The sequence below is a fragment of the Phacochoerus africanus genome, chromosome 15, assembly GCF_016906955.1.
Source record: "Phacochoerus africanus isolate WHEZ1 chromosome 15, ROS_Pafr_v1, whole genome shotgun sequence".
Lineage (NCBI taxonomy): Eukaryota > Metazoa > Chordata > Mammalia > Artiodactyla > Suidae > Phacochoerus > Phacochoerus africanus.
This window is the reverse complement of record NC_062558.1, coordinates 121,375,551-121,393,202: the sequence shown is the minus strand read 5'-3', so window position 1 is coordinate 121,393,202 and position 17,652 is coordinate 121,375,551.

Below are 17,652 nucleotides of genomic sequence, written 5' to 3'. Positions count from 1 at the left end.
TCTCAGAGGCAGTGCCTAATCTTTTACTTGAACACTGCGGATGTTTTAAAACAATCACAAAATAAAATCCTGTGCTAGCTTCACAAAGGATTTCCTCTCTGAAAACCCAGGAGAGGCAGTGGCTGAAGGATGCTGTTTAAAAATAATATGGTTACTCATGGAACTGGATGCACATTTGAATTTGAAGGAGACACTCGGGGAACTTTAGCTGAGGAAAAGTGAGGACATGACCCAAGAGGTTCTTTTCTGCCTAACAACTCACGGAGAATGTCCCTTATTGGCTACAGGAAAGGCTTAGCCTCCATCTCTCTGGTCGTGGATTTACCCGCCAGGCAGCCCCCTTATCCTCTGATGAGCCACACAGGTATTGTATTATATCAAAGTAAGAGCTGCCTGGGAGTCAGAAAATCTGAGTCCTGGTCCGCTAGGTATATCCAGCATTCCTGAACAGAAAAGCAGTTATCCCAAACCAGGAGTGCCATCGACATCTTTACCTCCTCTAAAAGCATCACCGCCCCAAGCCCAGGAGGCTGGAGCTCTGTCCTTCCACCACGTGCTCAGTACCTGGCCACAAACCAACTGCGGACTGAGTTAGAATCCTAGAAGGCTCAGGGCAGAGTAGGGCAGGAAAACCTGGACCTGGCTTCCAGGAAAAAAAGAGCATTTTGAGCTGTGCTTTGAAGGATCCGGAGAGGGGTCTTCCCTCCTTTGCTGTTAACAAGAGAAAGCAAAGCAGCAAGGTACAACGAGGGGTGTTATAAAACAAGTTGCAGCTGAATTTTATTGGGGAGGGTAGGAAGTGATGAAGGTATGAAATGAATGTGGGAGAAATGTTAGCTGGTGGCTAATTGCATGATTTAAGTTCCTTGGGGCTCGGCACCCCCGTGGAGACCCAGCTTCTACAGGGCAAGCTTAATCCCTAGGGAATGTCACTGTCATTCAGAGGCTGGTAGTATGACTCCCGGCCCCAGCCAAGCAAAACACCGCTTCTCAGAGGCAGGGGATTCCTTTAACCAGCCCCTCCCCCCAGTGCCTCCTCCATCTTCCCTTATCACTGGGGCTGTCTATCAGGCCAGTTGGTCAGCAGGCAATAAACATCTCAGGCTGTTTGCCCACCAGCCCAGGGATCAGGTGACTATTATGGAAGGCAGCGCCGAGGCCTTTGCATGCCAGCGTGACGCCAGGAACAGTGAGAGCCTGTGATGTGCTGACCTCACGGAGTGGGCACCCATGCAGCTGGCCTGGAATGGGTAAACCAGTGCCACTCCCTGATGTGGCACTTTTGGTCATCTCCCGGCCACCTGATGATGCAGGACGCCCTGTCCAGCCCCTTCTCAGCAGGGACTCTGGAGTCAGAAGAGCTGGATTAGAAGCCCAGCCCCATGACCTGTTAGCTGCATGACTTTAGGCGACTTTACCTCTCTGAGCCTCAGTGTTCCCAGCTGAAAAATGGGAATAATAGTGCCCCCATCTGAGATTTCCCTGGTGGCTCAGTGTGTTAAGGATCCCAAGTTGTCACTGCTGTGGCTTGGGTTCATCACTAGCCCAGGAACTTCTGCATGACTCAGGCATGGCCAAAAAAAAAAAAAAAAAAAAGCACCTTGTAACTAAGCAAGGCCCCATGGGGCCTCCTGGGCACAAGAAAGTTCCTGTCGTGGCACAGTGGAAATGAATCCAGCTAGGAAGCATGAGGTTGCGTTGCCATTAACTGTGGTATAGTTCACACACACAGCTTGGATCCCGCATTGCTGTGGCTGTGGGGTAGGCTGGCAGCTGTAGCTCTGATGCTATTTCTAGCCTGGGAACCTCCATATGCCACCAGAGCAGCCCTAAAAAGACAAAATAATAATAATAATGAAACATGGGGACTATAGTTGATGACACCTTATTGTATAATTGGAATTTGTTGAGATTAGAACTTATATGTTCACCCCACACACACACGTAAAAGATATATATGTGAGGTGATGGATGCGTTAAACTAGATGTATATGTATTATCAAATTACCATGATATACACTTTAAATATCTTACCATTTCATATTTCAATTATACCTCATCAAAGCTAATTTTGGAGTTCCCGTCATAGCTCAGCGTTTAACGAACCCGACTGGGACCCATGAGGTTGTGGGTTCGATCCCTGGCCTTGATCAGTGGATTAAGGATCCAGCATTGCCATGTGCTGTGGTGTAGGTCTCAGATATGGCTTGGAGGAGTTCCCGTCGTGGCGCAGTGGTTAACGAATCCAACTAGGAACCATGAGGTTACAGGTTCGATCCCTGCCCTTGGTCAGTGGGTTAACGATCCGGCGTTGCTGTGAGCTATGGTTTAGGTCGCAGACGCGGCTCGGATCCCGTATTGCTGTGGCTCTGGCATAGGCTGGCAGCTACAGCTCCAATTCGACCCCTAGCCTGGGAACCTCCATATGCCGCAGGAGCGGCCCAAGAAATGGCAAAAAGAAAAAAAAAATGGCTTGGATCTGGCTTTGTTGTGGCTGTGGTGTAGGCTGGTAGATACAGCTCAGATTGGACCCCTAGTCTGGGAACCTCCATATGCTGCGGCTATGGCCTTAAAAAGCAAAAAAAAAAAAAAAAAAAGCTAATTTTATTTTAAAAAGTAAAGCACTACAGACAGAGTTGTCTGGGGTATATAATTGAGGCTCAGCAAGCTGTCGTTAGCTGTTTTTAATATTATAATTACTGGACTTCCTACTGGAGAATTAGTGATCTTGAGCCATAGATTTCTCTTGAAAGGGGGAGGGGTGCTCGGAGTCAGAATATCTGCTTATAAAGGTCCCAGCATGAAAGGCCATAATTGTAAGGACCATCTGGAAGGTAAACAGCGAAAAGTGAGTACTTTCAGAAGAACACCTGGATAAGAGACTCACAGACCTGCGTCGGGGTCCTTGTTCTGCCCTGCCAGCCCTGTGACCTTGGGCTTGCTTTGTGAGCTCTCTGCCCTCAGTTTCCTCATCCATGAGATGGGATAACAAACATTTCCTTCTTGGGGTTGTGAAGCTGAACCCAGGTTGGCCCAGGGTCACCTCTCAGTCTAAGTGGCTGGAATGTCAACCTGCTCTTTGTAACGCAACCCAAGTGGCCCAGAAAACTCAAATCCAGTGAGAGCAAGATGCCCAAGTCAGTGTAGGGGGTGAAAAGTGAAATGAGTGTTTGGGTTTGGTTTGGGGAGCTGGGGATTCATTCCTCAGAGGTGGCACTTGCTGGGGCAATGCTTCTTCCTTGGACGGTTTCCCCCAGGAACTTGACTCATGATTTAAAGCATCCCAAAGAAGGATGTTAAATTGGTATGACCTTTTGGTGAACAATTTGAAAATAGTTATTAAAAACTTAATTGTTCAGGGACTGGTGTGGGAGAGAGGGAATAGGGGTTTGGGACTGGCATATGCACACTGAGGTATGTGGAATGACCAGCCAACAGAGACCTGCTGTATTGCACAGGGACCTCTATCCAATATTCTGTGATAGTCTAGATGGGAAAAGCATCTGAAAGAGAATGGATGTATAACTGAATCACTTGGTTACACAGCACAAATTATCACAACACTGTAAATCAACTGTACTTCAATAAAACTTTTAAAAATGAAAAACAAAAAACCCAGAGTCCCAAAGAAGGCCTGTTGGGGTTGGAGAGGGGTAGGGTTTTTAACATATGTCTGCCCCACTCTCCTCCCATCTCCCCAGGGAGGTGTAAATGAGCGCTTCTGAGAGAATGTTGTGGGTTGAATTGCGTCCCCTCCAAAGATCTGTGGAAGTCCTAACCCCTGGCACCTGTGAATGTGACCTTATTTGGAAAGAGGGTTTTTGCGGACCTTATCAAGATGCAGTCCTTAAGGTGGACCCTAGCCTGATATGACTGGTGTCTTACAAGAAGAGCGAAATGTAGAGCTAGATTACACACAGGGAATGCCGTGTGACAACAGAGGCAGAGATTGGCATGGTGCAGCTGCAGGGCTAGGAGCAGCAGAGATTGGCAGCTACCACCAGAAGCCAGGAAGAGGCAACCAAGGATTCCCCCCAGAGGCTCAGATGGCCCTGCTGACACCTGGATTTCTGACTTCTGGCCTCCAGAACTGTGAGAGGATCCATTTCTGTTGTCTTAAGCCGCCTCGTTTGTGGTGCTTTGTTACAGCAGCCCCAGCCCATGGAAAATAACACCAGGAAGGAAGGGATTGGGGCAGAGGGAGGAGTTGCAGGATTCCATTCCCTTGGTCTGAGAGCCCAGAAAGGCAGCTGGAGGGAAGCACAGCTTGAGGGACCCTGGGGGCTCCCCACCATAGCCCCCAGCCCATGATGGCTTGAGCGCCATTCCAATTCCAGGGCCACCAAGGAAGGCGAGATGTTTGGACCAAGTGAGAAGAGGAAGTGTAGAGGAGCCAAGAGACAAGGCTCCATGGTCCAAGAAGGAAGGACTCTGACGTTCAAAAACCTTCACAGCCTCTGCCTGGTCCAGCCTCCAGGCTCAGCTCCTTTCTTGCTGGCCAGTCTGGTCTAATCCTTTCCCTGGAAAAACACCTTATGCCTTTTGCCCCCTCTATCCCCACCCCCAGGGCGCCCCTCTTCTTTTCTCCCTTCTCCCTGTGCACCCCACCTGATGGAGCCTACTTCCATCCATGTGCTCCCTGGTAAATTGGGTGTATTTTTTTCTTTTTTCTTTTTAGGGCCACACCTGTGGCATATGGAAGTTCCCAAGCCAGGGGTTGAATCGGAGCTGCAGTTGCCAGCCTACACCACAGCCATCGCAATGCAGGATCGGAGCCTTATCTGTGACCTATGCCACAGCTCATGGCAACGCCAGATCCTTAACCCATTGAGTGAGGCCAGGGATTGAACTGCATCCTCAGAGACACAATGTTTGGTTCTTAACCCACTGAGCCACAACAGGAACTCCAATTGTGTGTGTTTTTTTAATTTGATAATGTGATCCCTTTTCTACTGTTTTGTGGTTTAAATTTTCATGTGTCCTGCCTTATTCTCCTAACTATACGAGGAATGCCTGGGCTGCAGGGACTGGGCACGCCTCTCCAAGCAGCCCTTTCATCCTCAAACAGAGAGAGAGAGAGCTGCCCACAGTAGAATGCATATTTGTTTCTTTGCTTCAGCACAAGAATGTTGACTATGAAGATCTGGAAATCTGGAGTGGTTTTGGGGGGGGGGGTCTTTTCAGAGTGTAGGTGTAATTACTGAGGGTTTTTTTTTTCTTTTTTTTAATTGAAGTATGGCTGATTTACAATGTTGTGCCATTTTCTGCTGTACAGCAAAGTGACCCAGTCATACATATACATACAATGTTTTCTCATATCATCCCCCATCATGTTCTATCCCAAGAGATTAGATATAGTTCCCTGTGTTGTACAGCAGGACCTCATGGCTTATCCATTCTATAAATGAAATAGTTTGCAGCCAGGGGAAACTCCTAGTCCCTTCACTCCCTTCCCCCTCCTCCTTGGCAACCACAGGTCTTTTTTAGTTCTGCCATTGGCTTCTTTGTAGCAACATCATTAGAGGCACAGCCTTTAGAATCAGACAGAACTGAGCTTGAATCCTGATTCTATTGCTTTATAGCTGTGTGACCTTGGGAGAAGTTATCTGAACTCTGCCTGCCTCATTTTCCTTACCTCCAAAAGGAGATTCATAGGTTGTAAGAGTTACAACACTGTGTGTTTGGCACATAGGATGGCTTCCTATTTCACTTGTGGAGTGAACAACTAATGCACGAGCTTGATACCATGCCTGCCAAAATTCTCTGGGAAGCAGCCTCTGAGACAGGGATGAGCTAGAGCTGGTTTATTAGGGGCTGCTCATGGGATCGATACGTGTGGAAGGGAAGCGAGGAAGCAGGATTGGGCAGGAAAAGACATCAGGCTGGGATAACATCTCACTGGAGACCTTGGCCAACCCTATGGAAATTCTGAGGCTGGAGTGACCCGTCAGAAGTGGCAAATGGCTCTCCATATTTATCTGCACTCCCCCAGGTTCAAGTCTGCTAGGAATGTGAGCATCCAACATCCTGACAACATCCCTATTACATTTCTTTTGCTCTGAGTCTATTCAAGAACCAATCTACAGCCAGAAAATGTGATCATGTAGCTCACTGGCTGAGCCAGGGACTCGGGCTCACCCCTGGTGCCAGATGCCACATCAGCTCCACCTAAAGCAGGCACGGTGAAAATAGGAGAGCCTGTGATCCCCCTAGTGGAAAATCCGAGGGTTCCAGGAATGGATGGATGCTGGACCAGCAAAGCCTTGACAAACGTCTATTCTTTAACCAAAAAGGAGGCCAATATTGGCCGGCCTCTGCTATGGCAGGTGTGTGTGGGAGAATGAAGGACACGATGATGTGAAATGCAACATGCACCACAGGCTGTCTGACACAGAGAAAGACATTAAAAGTATTTTCTGAAATGAAAACAAATCTGACTAGTATCCACAAGGACGCAGGTTTGATCCATGGCCTTGCTCAGTGGGTTAAGGATCTGGTGTTGCCATGAGCTGTGGTGTAGGTTGCAGACATGACTCAGATGTGGCATTGCTGTGCCTGTGGTGTAGGCCAGCAGCTACTGCTATGATTCGACGCCTAGCCTGGAATCTCCATATGATGCAGGTGCATCCCTAAAAAGACAAAAAAAAAAATTGCTGACAAAAATTAAATATCCCAAGTAAATGGGAAAAAACATCCACTGAGTGATCCTCAAGTTAAGTTTTAAAACTTTTTTTTTTTTTGTCTTTTGTCTTTTTAGGGCAGCACCCGTGACATCTGGAGGTCCCCAGGCTAGGGGTCTAATCAGAGCTACAGCTGCCAGCCTCCACCAGAGCCACAGCAACGCCAGATCAGAGCCACGTCTGCAAGCTACACCACAGCTCATGGCAATGCCGGATCCTTAACCCACTGAGTGAGGCCAGGGATTGAACCCGCAACCTCATGGTTCCTAGTCGGATTGGTTCCTGCTACACCACAACCTAGAACTCCAAGACTGAGATTTTTTTTTTTTTTTTGTCTTTTTGCTATTTCTTGGGCCGCTCCCACGTCATATGGAGGTTCCCAGGCTAGGGGTCCAACCTACACCTCAGCTCAAGGCAACACCGGATCGTTAACCCACTGAGCAAGGGCAGGAATCAAACCCACAACCTCATTGTTCCTAGTCGGATTCGTTAACCACTGCGCCACGACGGGAACTCCCAAGACTGAGATTTTTAAGAGTGTATCATGAAGATCACTGCTAAAGCAACAGTTTTTTTAGTGTATGTTTCATATTAAGCTTCAAGGATTCAGGTAACTAATACTTTTGTTCTTGCTGAACTAGTTAAAAATAAATGTTAGCTACCACGACAGTATTCCCCAAAAAACAAGGATATTGTCTTCCATAACCACAATGTCATTAAGACACCCTCAAAATATAATGTTGATACAATAATATATAATTTTTGGTTCATATGCAAATTTTCCCAGTTGTGTAAATAATGTCCTTTATACTTGCTTCTTCGTTTAAATCTCAGATTCAACCAAACTTTTGCATTGTGTTTGTGTCTCTCTAGTCTGCTTTACCTAAAAGAGTTTCCACACCTTTTTTTTTTTTTTTTCGGTCATTCACAACATTGACATTTTTAAAGAGTCTAGGCGAATCGATTTGTAGAATTCATATTCTCTATACTAAATTAGTGTTATCATTTTCTCATTACGGGATTCAGGTTAAGATTTTTAGCAAGATTGCATATGTGATATACATTTTCCAATCCTCAAATGAGAAGGCCCATTTTGCTGTTTTGTCCCATTATTGGTGATACTAAGTTGTCTTGCTGGGTTAAAGCAGATCTTGTCTTTGTAATTAGAAATCATCTTTGGGAGTTCCCCCTGTGGCGCAGTGAAAACAAATCTGACTGGTATCCATGAGGATGCAGGTTCAATCCCTGGCCTCACTCAGTGGGTGGGGGATCTGGCATTGTCATGAGCTGTGGTGTAGGTCACCAATAGTCATTCATCCAATGGTTTTAGCATCCACTGATGATCCTTGCCAGAAGGTATTATAAATGAAGGTTTTCTAATTGAATCAATCCTTCTATGTTTATAAGTTGATTTCTTTTGTAAAGAAAGAATATACCTTGTATTCTCCTGTCCCTCTCTCTTTTCCTTCCTCTCCCTTTTCTCCTCTTCCTCTTTCATCTCTTTCCCTCCAAGCCCCCTCCTTGTCTGTAATGTGTCTGTGTAATATATGTATATTCTTAGCTTGCTTGCTTGCTTTTTTTCATTTTTCTTTCTTTCTCTTTCCTTCTTTCTCCTCTCTTTCTCTTTCTCTCTTTCTTTCACAAAAGATATTTGACAACCACTGTATATTTTTGGTAAACTGTCTTTTTGCCCATTTTTATATTGGGTTTTGGGCCTTTTTTTTCCTTCCACTCAATTTTAAGTCCTCTTCATATATTAGGAAAATTATATCATCTCTGAAATAGGTGGCAAATATTTCTTCCTAGATTATTTGTCTTTTGACTTGTTTTGGCTGTACCCTTGACATGTGGATATTCCCAGGCCAGAGATCGAACCTATGCCACAGCAGCAACCAGAGCCACTGCAGTGACAATGCTGGATCTTTAACCTGCTGTGCCACAGTGGGAACTCCATGCTGCTTTTTTTTTTTTTTTCATTTTTAAAGTTCTATTAAAGTATAGTTGATTTACAATGTTGTGATAATTCCTGCTATACAACAAAGTGATTCAGTTACACATGTACGTGCATTTCAGATTCTCATATTATCACAGAATATTGGGGAGAGTTCTCTGTGCTATGCAACAGGTCCCCGTTGGCCAATCATCCCATATACCTCAGTGTGCATATGCCAATCCCAAACCCCCAGTCCATCCCTCCCACCCATAAGTTTTTCGGTCTGTGAGTCTGTTTCTGTTCTGAGAATAAATTCACTTGTGTGGAATGGAATATTACTCAGAAAAGAATGAAAAGAATGAAATAATGCCATTTGTAGTAACATGGATGGACCTAGAGGTTATCATACTAAGTGTAGTGAAAGACAAACATCAAATGATATCACTTATATGTAGAATCTAAAAAATGGATACACACGGTGCTTTAATTTTAGGTAGAGAAATTCATCAGTCAGTTGTTGCTGTTGTTGCATCTGGATTTTCAGAGAGTTAGAAAACTTCCCCCACACTGAGATTATCTTTTAAATTCTGTTTTATTCTGGTATCTATGTGATTTTATTTTTTACACTAAGACCTTGGATCCATTTGCAGTTTATTCTGGTGAATGTTGTAAGGCCTGGGTACAATTTTATCCTCCTCCAAATGGCCATCCAGTTGCTGCAACACCACTTATTAAAAGAACCAGCTTTTCCTCAATAATTTGAGATATTTATCATATGCTAAATTTCCATATGCACTTAGGTGTCTATTCCTGGACTTTCTATTTTATTCTAATAGTCTATCTTTTCATCTACCAGTTTTAACTACAGGTCTTTTATGATGTCATTTACTATTTGACAATCATAGTCTCTTCACACAGCTTTTCTTTGGGGGGGCAAGTTTATAGCTATTCTTGCATGTTTATTTTTGTCTATGAGTTCTAGAGTTAACTTCTTTAGAAAAAAATGTGGAATTTTTATTAGGATCATATGTGGGGGGGCTGCCTCCGTGGCATGTAATAGTTCCCAGACCTGGGATTGAACCCATACCACTGCAGCGACCTGAGCCATAGCAGTGACAATGCTGGGTCCTCAACCCACTGAGCCACCAGGGAACTCTAAGATCATCTTAAACTTATATATTAACGTGAGGAGAATTAGAGCTTTATGCTGTTGAGTGGTCCTATCAAAGAACAAGGGGTATCTCTCTTTTCGTTCAATTCTCCTTTTATGCTTTTTGGGAGTGTTTTCAAGTTTTCCTCAGAGAAGTTTTGATGATTTTAGTGGTAACAAATAAAACACTCAACACTCCAGCAGATCAAAGCAAAAGTTTTATTACAGAAAAAGTGATGCCAGAAGAGAGGGCAGAGCCAAGAAAATCACCACATTGACACCAGTTGTCAGTCTCATAGTCCAGAGGCACAAGAGACCTGGAGCCAGATGGACAACCAGCCAATGCAGAAGGGGTAGCCATGCGCCTCCCTTTAGACTAGACCCCGCCCTCCTGATACCTGGGCTTGTGATAATCTAGGGATTCAAAACTACTTACATAGGTGGCTACTTTCAGAACCAAGCCTGCCTATTAGAAACTATGTTTTCTTAGTTATGACTTTGTAATATTTTCTAGATGCCTAGTGCCATAATATTATGTAAAAACTCCTTTACGAATTATGCTAGAATTTCCACATAGTTCACACATATTTCTTGTTAGTTTATTCCTAAATATTTTATGCTTTTTTTTGTTTCCATAGTCAATAGGGTTTTCTGTTTCATTATCTCCTCTAACTGGTTATTTTTTATATAATTATAAATATATTTGCATATTAATATATTATTTATCAATCTAAAACCATGCATTTATATGTATACATTACAGAATTATTTTACTTGTGTTAATTTTGTCATTAAAACTTTTGCATTTTCCAACTATACTATCATATCATCTACAAATAGAGATGGGTTTATTTTTTGATTTTTATTTCTTATGCATCTAACAGTTTTATCTTATCTGGTTGTCTTGATTAATATCTCCAATATCAGCAACAACATGGATGGACTGGGAGGGTATTATGCTTAGTGAAGTAAGTCAGACAGAGAAAGACAAATACTATAGGATATCACTTTTATATGGAATCTAAAAAATGAAATAAAAATAATAAAACTAGTGACTATAACAGAAAAGAAACAGACTCACAGATATAGAGAACAAACAAATGGTTATTAGTTGAGAGGGAAAGGGGGACGGGCAAGAGAGGGGTAGGAGATTAAGGTGTACAAACTACTATGTATAAAATAAGCTACAAGGATGTATTGTACAGCACAGAGAATATAGCCAATATTATACAATAACCATAAATGGAGTATAATCTTTAAAAATTGTGACTGTTTTGTACACCTGAAACTTACATAATGTTGTAAATCAACTATACCTCAATTATATTAGCTCCAATATCATGTTACCTAGTAATGGAAATACTAGGCATCCTTGCCTTATTCCTGGCCTCATGTATTTATCCATCAAGTAAGATGCTAACTGTAGGAATTAATTATATATTCCTAATATATACCATTATTGTATATTATATATATACCATCATTGTATAAGATATATATTATTGTATATATTATAATATTATTAATATTATATGTTATATATTTATACATATCCTATATAGGATATTTATTATATTTACATGTATTTATATTTATAAATATATTTATAAATATATATTATATATTATATTATATTATATATTTTATATATCCTATATATGGGATACTTGTTATATATATTTTTATATTTATATATATTATAAATATATTTATAATATATAATTACTATAATACATATTTATATAGATAATATAAAATATATTATATATATTTATTATGTTAAAATGAATTCATTAGTTCTTGATTTTACTCAATGTTTTCATCATGAACCTTTTGTCAAAAGGTTTGCATTATCTCCCTATAAACTCATATAGCTTTTTTTCATAAATTTGTTATTATTGGTGAATTGTGTTAATGAATAATATCAAACCAATCTTGTGTTCCTGGAATAAATACCACTTAATAATGGTGTATCATTTTTAATGTTCTCTTAGAATATCTATTTGCTAACATTTTATTTGAAATTTTTGCATAAATATAAGTAAAAATTACCTATACATTTTCTTTTTGTGTTTTATTGCATTTAGGTATCAATGTTAAATTTACTTCAGAAGAAGAGTTTGGAAATTTCTTTTTCTATGTTCTAATATTAGCATTATCTGGTCTCTGAAGGATTGGAAGAGTTTCCCTATGAAATCATGTGATCTTAATGTCGTGTGTGTGTGTGTGTGTGTGTGTGTGTGTGTGTGTGTGAGAGAGAGAGAGAGAGAGAGAGAGAGAGAGAGAGAGAGAGAGGAGAGACAGAGACAGATCTTTGATAAATTTTCTGTTTCTTCAGTGGAATTAGTTCTCAGCTAAGTGGCCTGAGGACACCCTGGGGTCCCTATAACACTTTCAGGATGACAGCCAAGTCCTTTACAACAAAATATCTACATGAAATTAAATTTTCTTTATATTCTTCAAACCAAACATATAGCAAGAGACCGAATGTAGCAAACATGAGGATCCAGCTATCTTCTATTAAGCCAAACATCAAAGAGATTTGCAAATATATAAAGCAATATCATTATTGTCACTACATTTTTTTGGTGGAAAATGTAGTTTTTTTTCATAAAATAATGTTATTTATGTTAACATATAATGGGCTTGTTTTTTAAAAACTACTTCCATGTTCTTATTTTTAATGTTTAATATGGTAAATAGTAATAAACATAATCCACATAAACAAAAGCTATTTGGGTGTATTCAAAAATTGTTAAGAGTATAGAAGTGTTCTGAGACCAATAATAACAAGAACTGCCATTTAATGGGAATTGTGTTGTTTAATTTTTCTATCTTTATTTATTTATTTATTTATTTTTGCCTTTTTAGGGCCGCATCTGTGGCATAAGGAAGTTCCTAGGCTAGGGGTAGAATTGGAGTCTTAGCTGCTGGGCTACACCACAGCCACAGCAACAGCAACACCAGATCTGAGGCTCATCTGGGACCTACACTGCCACAGTTTGCGGCAACACCAGATAATTAGCCCACTGAGTGAGGCCAGGGATCGAACCCACAACCCCATGGATACTAGCCGGGTTCTTAACCTGCTGAACCACAATAGGAACTCCTAACTTTGCTATCTTTATTACGGATGGTTTTGATAAATTATATTTTCTTTCATTTTTCGTTGTTGTTGTCTTCTTGCCTTTTCTAGGGCCGCACCCTCAGCATATGCAGGTTCCCAGGCTAAGGGTCTAATCAGAGCTGTAGCTGCCGGCCTACACCACAGCTGCAGCAATGCGGGATCAGAGCCACATCTGCGACCTACACCACAGCTCATAGCAACGCCGGGTCCATAACCCATTGAGCGAGGCCAGGGATGGAACCCACAACCCCACGGTTCTTAGTCGGATTCATTTCTGCTGCGCCACAACGGGAATGCCAATAAATTGTATTTTCTAAGAAATTCTGGATTTCATCTACATCTTCAAGTCTATTCACAAAGAATTGTTCAAAAGAGTCTTATTTTTAAAAATGTCAACTTTCCATGATTATTTTGTTCCTGTTATTTCCTTTGTGTATCTTGCCCTGCTACTTTTTCTTTTCTGGGTTAAATAGAGGTTTATGTATTTTGTTGATTTTTCAAAGAACCAGCATTTGGCTATGTTTACTATTTCTGCTGTCTTTCTACTTCTTAAACTCACTCATTTCTGTTTAATAGGTCCACTTTTGGCATAGTGGGCTGAGCCAAACCCACTGTAGTCCTGGTAGACGTTTTTTTTCTTTTCTCATTTTTTTGCTGTCCTACAGCATATGCAACTCCTGGGCCAGGGATCAGATCCCAGCTGCAGCTGCGGCAATGCCAGATCTTTAACCCACTCTGCTGGGTCGGGGATCAAACCCGTGACCCAGCGCTCCCAAGATGCTGACAATCCCGTTGCACCACAGCAGAGGCTCCTAGGTAGACCATTAAATGTCATTTTCATTCACATGGGGCAGTCAGCAGTGTATGTCCATAGTCTTGTCCCAGAACTTTGTTAACTCTCCTGTCGTCTATCATAAAATAGTCCAAAGGGACTTGGACAAGCTGGATATCCTGCAGGACATCACAATAGTCCTCTATTTTGATGACATCATATTGACAATAGTAAATGATCAAGAAATATGTTGGAGCCCAAATGGTGAGATAGTAAACCTTATAAAGATTCAGGGACCTGCTGGGTTACTGAATTGATAAGGATCCAGTGATATGAGGCCTGCCAGAACATCCCCTGCAAAGTAACAGACAAATGATTGCATCTTGCATCATCCACCACCAAAAAAAGAAACACAACACTTGCTTGACCTCTTTTCAGTTCTGGAGGCAGCATATTTATTTCACACTTGGGCTACTGCATCTGTCAAGTGATACAGAAGGCTGCCAGCCTTGACCAAAGTACAGACTAGGACTGGATTCTACAGTAGGTCCAGGCCATGTACCAGTCACCCTGCTGCTTGGAGCATGTGACACAGAAGACCCTGTGGTGCTAGAGGGGCCTCCGGAAGAAGAAGATGCTGTGTAGAAGTCATTGCAAGCCCCAGTAGGAGAATCACAATGTACACACCTGAGAACAGCCATGACATGTACAGCACAGAATTATATTCATATGAAAAATAGCTGGGCCCTGGTAGAGACAGAATTTCTGAATTTGCTGACCATGTAATATCAAGTGCCTATGTGGCCAGAGATGCTGTATTATATTTCTATTGATGTGTAACAAATTACTGCAAATGTAACTGCTTAAAGGAACACACATTTATTAGCTTAACAGTTACATGGGTCAGAAGTCCAGGATGGCTCAGGTAGATTCTCTGCTTAGAGTACCATATGGCCAAAATTAAGGTGTTGACAAGGCTGAACTCTTAACTGGAGGCTCTAAGTAAGAATCTGCTTCCTCACACTGGTCAGAATGGCCATCATTAACAAGTCTACAGATAACAAATGCTGCAGAGGGTGTGGAGAAAAGGGAACCCTCCCACGCTGTTTTGGGGAATATAAATTGGTACAACCACTATGGAAAACAGTATGGGGTACCTCATAAAACTAAATATAGAACTACCATATGACCCAGCAATCCCAATCCTGGGCATATATCCAGACAAAACTACAATTCAAAAAGATACATGCACCCTCATGTTCATTGCAGCACTATTCACAATAGCCAAGACATGGAAACAACATAAATATCCATCAACAGATAAATGGATTAAGAAGATGTGGTACGTATATACAATGGAATACTACTCAGCCATAAATAGGACAAAATAATGCCATTTGCAGAAACACAGAAGCAACTAGAGAGTCTCATATTAAGTGAAGTAAAAGTCAGAAAAAAGGACAAATACCACGATATCACTTACATGTGGAATCTAAAATATGACACAAACGATACATGTGTTATGACAGCAGACACCAGCACAACATTGTAAATCAAATTACCTTAATTAAAAAAAAAATTGCTTCCAGCCTTATTCAAGTTTTGGCCAAATTTAATTCCTTGAGGTTGTAGGACTGTTTTTGTTGGCTGTCAACTGAGGGCCTTTCTCAGTTCCTTAAGGCCCCTGTATTCCTTCTAATGTGGCCCCCATCATTCTCAAGCCAGCAACAGTACATCTAATTTCCCCCCACTTCAAATCCCTCAGATTTCTTCTGCTACCAGAGAAAGCTCTCCACTTTGAAAGGCTTGTGTGATTAGACCAGGCCCACCTGGATAATCTTATCTTAAGATTTATTTATTTATTTATTTACTTACTTACTTATTTATTGCTTTTCAAGGGCTGTACCTGTGGCATATGGAATTTTCCAGGGGTCGAATCGGAATTACAGCTGCTGACCTACACCACAGCCACAGCAACATCAGATCCAGGCCCCATCTGTGACCTACACCAAAACTCACAGCAACGCTGGATCCTTAACCCACTGAGTGAGGCCAGGAATTGAACCCAAATCCTCATGGATGCTAGTCGGGTTCATTACTGCTGAGCCATAACAGGAACTCCCCTATCTTAATGTGCCAGGTAACAATCACAGGAGAGATAGCATTCATATTCAAAAGTTCTGAGGATTAAGGCAGGACATTTAGGGGGCCATTTTAGAAATGATTCCTACCAAAGCCGCTCATCATGAACTGGATTATCCTATACCCCTAAGCCAAAGCTCAGGTAGGTTCACCAGCATTCCTTTGAAGGATGGAAGTAGTGACGTCAGGTTTGGGCATGAGCAACACCTGAGCACACAGGGAAGCGGCACCAACTCAGCGGGTGGCTGAGACCCCTTGCCATCATCCACCACTCTAGCGCCAGCTCATATCTATATTCACAAGGAAAATTCATTTATGATCAGCTGACAGAGAAGGAAAAGGCCTCATAGATGGAGCGTTTGTTACATGGAGCAAAAAATGAATCACTGGGAGTTCCCGTCATGGTTCAGTGGTTAACAAATCTGACTAGGAACCATGAGGCCTTGCTCAGTGGGTTAAGGATCCTGCATTGCTGTGGCTCTGGTGTAGGCCGGCAGCTACAGCTCTGATTCGACCCCTAGGCTGGGAACCTCCATATGCTGAGCCACCATGGAACTCTGAGAATATTATTCTTTACATAACTTAGTGCCATCATAAAAAATTACTTTTCTAAATTAGTGTCAGGAAAAATATGCACTGTATCTCCAAAATAATAACTTTGCAACTTATAATACCTCCATTTTTACCATGGCTACCAGGAAGCTCATAGCCTATCTGAGCATCACAGCAACAGTGAGCACATTGGCTTTAATTCCCATTCAATGGTACCTATTTTTAAGCCATACTGTAGTGCTTTTATTGTAAGTTACCTCAAACACTTTTTTTTTTTTTTGGCCACACCCTCAGCATGCAGAAGTTCCCTGGGCCAGGAATCAAACCTGTGCCACAGCAATGACAGCACCAAATCCTTAACTGGCAGGCCACCAAGGAACTCCCTTAACTACTTTATTAAAAGCAGCAGGGCATATATAATTTAAACAGAATAACCCACCATTGGCATCTTTAGGGGGAAACTAGCAAAATCTCACTGGTCTTAACAGTCTGAATGGTATAATTCTTGTGGTTAGAGAATTGGTTCCTTCTGTTTATTAGTAAGCTGAGCACAAGCAAGTTACCTAACCCTGGTTTAGTTTCTGACCCAAAAAAACTACCTATAGGACTTCTGTGAAGATCAATGAAATAACATTTATCAAGTGAGCACAAAGATGCTCAGTTGTTGAAGCTGTGAAAACCAGCACCACCATTGCTGTCATCACCAATGTCATCACAAGGACAACAGAGGTATGAACATTGCTGGTTTTGGCCCTTCGGGCCTAGGGAATGGCAAACAAAACTTTGGTAAAGTTATCATGGAATCAAAATAGTTTGGGGCTCCAAATCCTAAAGTATCTGAGGCTCCAAGACCCCTGAATTCTCAAGTTCTATCAAACAGTCATGGATGGCTCACGTCTGGTCACTATAATGGTTTTGCAGATGGTAAGTTGTGGCCATTCAACTCATTCTAGTCTTCCTGGAGTGACTTGACCTTAATTGGCAGCTGCTCTTCTGACCTTGCTGTGGCAGCGGGCAGGGACTGGCTGGTGGCGGGAAGGTTAGTTCCCCGCTCTGTGCTCCCACAGCATCCAGGATATCCATCCCCCCTTGTAGTTGCCAGCCTCATAATTGCCTCTTGCTGCCTGTATTCCCCTGGAAGCTGTGAGCTGCTCTGTGAAGGCAAATATGTTCACCTTATTCACTTTTGAATGCCCTGGATCTAACACAGCACTTGACCACGCAGGAGCAGCTACTTAAATATTTGTTCAATAAATAAATGAAGAGCTTCCCGTCAGCTCTTTTAACCATCATACC